The following is a 4667-nucleotide window of genomic DNA, read 5'->3' as shown; positions in this document are numbered from 1 at the left end:
TTTTGTGTACTTTTTCTCATAATAGCTGAAAATTCTTCAACTGTTAAATTTATAATTATATCCTACGCTTTTTTTTGTTTTATGTAGCTGACCCTTAATCCATATCAACATATTACATTCAAACCAAGTCTGCTACGCTGCACTTCTCGAAAACAAATAAGTCTATTCCATTCGCTGGCTGTCTTTTATCAACAATGTTATCAAAACCCTCAATAGACATAGACATGTTTGTGAAGCATGATTTCCGATTCACAAATCAATATGGAGGGTGATAAATCAAATGATTATTTTGCAAATATTCTTTGATCACACGCTTTATAACAGATTCGAATATTTGGATAATAGCTGACATAGTGGCAACAAGTTGGTGATTTTTTTCTCTTTATAAAAGTTCTGAAGAAAACTCACACTGGCATTGTAAAGTTAATCATGCTTCTCTGAGAATATTCTGTCAGATGTGTTGAGTTCCTCTAGCAAATTTTGTTGTTATCTCAGATTTCCAGTGTCCACAATATTATGCTTAATTTCACAAATACCATGCACTGGTTAATAGCTTAATCCCAATCCCTCCCCCAACCCAAACCCACGTGCATTTTATGACAGTCTGGACACACTTTGAATAATATGGTTTTGACACTTGTATTCTTCCCTGTTGATGGTTTATGCATTCACGTATGGAGTGCACCATTAACACTGAAAAGTTTTAAACGGTTGTGTTTTGAGTGTGTGTGACTTTCATCAGAAGACTGACATTTCTGTGTTAATTATTAATGTTCAAATGGTCTTTGTTGTCAATTTCAGATACATTTAAAAAATGAAGAAACAGTGCTTATGAGAGTAAACGGGTACTTTTTATTACCTAGTCTTCTTCTGTTACAGACATTATTCTTTCACATTCAGTGAGCAAAAGTCATTGATTTTTGCTTTAATCCAGTTGATGTACATTCGAACTAAATATAAAATTCTTGGACTTGGAACAGTTGAACCTATTGCTATTGCTCTCAGTCGATTTGTTTATTCCTTCTTGGAAGCATTACTGTAACAACATATTTGATCATTAACTTCAACTGTTCTCTGAACATGGACTGAGTCACAACATATATAAAAGCATTAGTACAGCAGTTCAACTCCAATAACATTACTCCAACTTCCTCAAAGATATATAATGAACTAACATAATTTTTGGGATTTATGCCTGAAACATTACGATATATGAAGTTTAAAACATATAAAAGCCACAGAATAATAAAGCTGCCAGATATGCTGAAGAGTAAAATCACAGACTTCCTCCTGCTTTCCATCTCTGGGTCATTGGGATGTTGTCCCTTAGTCTGACATTTTAGCTGTTTACGTGCACGACTAGCCATTAGTATATGTCTCACAGTCAGAGTATTGAGGAATAAAATTAAACTGTATGGAATCAATGGGGTTAGAATTGTCTCAAACCAATTAAACCCTATCCATGCAGGATCAGTGTAATAGCTTAGTTTTTCTTTACAATACCAGGGAACATTATCAATGATCTCTCCAGGTTCAAACCTAAAGTACAAGGTGATGTCTTTTAAACAGAGCAGAACACATGTTGTTGACATTATCACAACTGCCGTTTTCTGAGTACAATATTTTTGTCTCAATTTCTGGCAACAAATAGCCACAAATCAATCACATGAGAAAGTGACTGTGAACCATACAGAACAGTCAGTTGCTGCATAAAGCAGGACAGTAATAACACTACAAACAGGGGTGATTTCTAAGAAGAATCGAGGGAAAAAATAAAAACTGATTCGAAACAGTATGACTTCAAAGATGATGACCAGCGTATCTGCCACGGCCATGACCACCAGGTAGCAAGTGGTGCAGCTAGAGAGGCCACACTTTCCCCGTATCATAATCAGAATTACCAAAACATTAACTGTGGAAGAAAAAAAAGACCATAAGTCAGTGAGAAAACATTCTCTTTCTGTTTTTCTTTTGAAGGTTCAGGACAGAGGAGAGTGCAAACTCCACACAGTCAGTCACCTGAGGCGGAAATTGAACCCGTGTCTCTAGTGCTGTGAGGCAGCAATGCTAGCCACTGTGCCACCATGCCGCCCACGGTGCTCGGGTGCTCGTTGTTGTTGTGGTTCTGTTCGCCGAGAATTAATTGCTTGTTGTCTGCGTGTGTGGCTACTAAGGATAGCTGGTCGTGTCGTTTCGTGGCTAGTTGATGTTCATGTATGCGGATTGTTAGCTGTCTTCCTGTTTGTCCTATATAGTGTTTTGTGCAGTCCTTGCATGGTATTTTGTACACTACATTAGTTTTGCTCATGTTGGGTATTGGGTCCTTCACACACACAGACCAAGTCCTAAACTATGAAAGTAACCACCCCAACACACACAAACGATGCTGCATCAGGACACTATTCAAAAGGGCCACAACACACTGCAGTACACCAGAACTGCAAAAAGAAGAAGAGGAACACCTATACAAGGTATTCGCCAAAAACGGATACCCGCGCAACTTCATCAACAGATGCCTAAGAGAAAGACCACGGAACGAGGACATGCCACAACCAAAAGGACTAGCCACACTACCATACACCAGGAGCATGCCAGAACTGACAGCCAGACTACTGCGACCCCGAGGACTCATAACGGCACACAAACCAACAGCCACGCTCAGACAACAACTCACCAGAACGAAGGACCCAATAACCAACATGAGCAAAACTAAAGTAGTGTACAAAATACCATGCAAGGACTGCACAAAACACAATATAGGACAAACAGGAAGACATCTAACAATCCGCATACATGAACATCAACTAGCCACGAAACGACACGACCAGCTATCCTTAGTAGCCACACACGCAGACAACAAGCAACATGAATTCGACTGGGACAACACTACTATCATAACGCAAGCCAGACAGAGAACAGCCAGGGAATTCCTAGAGGCATGACATTCATCCACAAACTCCATCAACAAACACATCGACCTGGACCCAATATACCAACCACTACAGTGGACAGCTGAAACTGACAACCGGAAGCGGCAGGGACAACCACTATAAACACCGGAGGAAACATCAAAGAAGCGCTTCGCAGGAGGCTCCCAAGCACTGATGATGTCGCCTAGCCAGGGGACGAAACGTTTGCAACAAAAACTTCCAGCTCGGCGAACAGAACCATAAATGATCAAATGGTAGAATTGCAGATCTAGATACTATTAAGATTCTACTTCATTGCTTGCTTCCTTGAAGTAACATGGTGATTTTATAACACGTCTATTCTCCACTATTCTTATCACAACAACTGAAGAGTAACAATTTCAAAATCTACTCTATAACCTATTTTTTTTCCGATTGGCCTTTGTGCAAAAGCACATTTGTTAGTCTGGAAACAATTTATAGCCTTCCTTAAAATTTTGTAACAGTTTTTGTGACTCACAATGAGGCGTCCTGTATATTAAAGACGTCACATTCAAACAAAAAGTGTACGTAACATGGTACTGTGAAGGAATCTGAATCATTTTTAGAGCTTCATAACCGAATTCTGTATCAGAGTTTTTGTATTAAATTCATATGGAACATTGTTTACACTGCAAGTAGAACAGAACTGGGGCTTATAATTGTCTGAGAAGAAGGAACAGATTTGCTATCCTTTATTTTAACAAGTCTGAGGGAAAACCTTACAGTGATCTGAAAAAAAAAGTTTGGATTTTATATGTTCGCTGGAATTTCTGCAAGTTGCCTTATATAAACTTAGAAATTATTTAGAATATACCCTAATTAATATATGCAAAACAGTAATACAATTCTTGATTTAAAAAGAAGAGCTAACATATATCAAACAATTAATTACACACATGTTGCAGTTCAACACTTAAATATACAAAGAGCAATATCTCATATCTGACATTTGCCTCTGATGTCTGTTTCAGATGCACATACTCCTTTAGAAAGAGAAATGACTCGATGCTTTAGTAATTTGTAAGTTGCAATTTTTTTTTTCCTTTTCAGTAGAGGTAATAGCATTAAACAACAGAGGCAATTGAGGACATTTAACACAATGCAATCATTAATTGTGCACCTGATCATGATCATCGTTCGTGCAGAATTTAATATTGTTAGTCAAAATAAAAGAAAGAAGAAACAACACACTGTCACAGATTGAGACATGTCATACTTTACAGCCACTTACCAGGAACACCAGTAAGAGTAAGAATCATATAGTATACTTTCCTAATGCTGTGAAATAGTTCCATATGCGGCAGCTATGCTTCCTAAATTTAATTCTTAAATGATACCTAGTTGAGCCTTTACTCGTGAATGGCAATATGCCCATAGAGAGCTTGATGTTACAAAGATTTTTGTTTGTGCTCTTTTGAAAACAAAAAGCCACCAACAAACAAATGATGCCAGTTGTTTTTTTCTTCAATGTTTTGCGAGACAGCATATGTCACTTTGGGATTAATTTATGAAAACCAAGAGATTGAAGAAACTTGATTCCCTTAATAGATGAACAAAAACATGGAGTTTGCCTTCTCTCAATAACAGTGTCAATTCTTCAAACGCTATCAGGTCCACCTCTGGATCTGTATGTGGCCACATATTAAGTTCAATATTTGAACTGTTAGCTCCATGGGCCCCTGGACAGGCGATGGCCTAGTGGTGTTATAGCTGGCC

The 4667-nt window shown here is 38.1% G+C and overlaps 1 pseudogene; it reads right to left on the bottom strand.

Moving 5' to 3' along the window:
• Positions 1–1001: 1001 nt before the first annotated feature.
• LOC148140651 (putative G protein-coupled receptor 139) lies at positions 1002–4246 on the bottom strand (annotated as a pseudogene).
• Positions 4247–4667: the final 421 nt, after the last annotated feature.

The sequence above is a fragment of the Chiloscyllium plagiosum genome, unplaced genomic scaffold (assembly GCF_037043375.1).
Source record: "Chiloscyllium plagiosum isolate Xiang-an unplaced genomic scaffold, Cpla_swu_hap1 HiC_scaffold_35, whole genome shotgun sequence".
Taxonomy (NCBI): domain Eukaryota; kingdom Metazoa; phylum Chordata; class Chondrichthyes; order Orectolobiformes; family Hemiscylliidae; genus Chiloscyllium; species Chiloscyllium plagiosum.
Note: the sequence above shows the minus strand (reverse complement) of the source record. Positions and strands in the feature narration are given on the sequence as shown.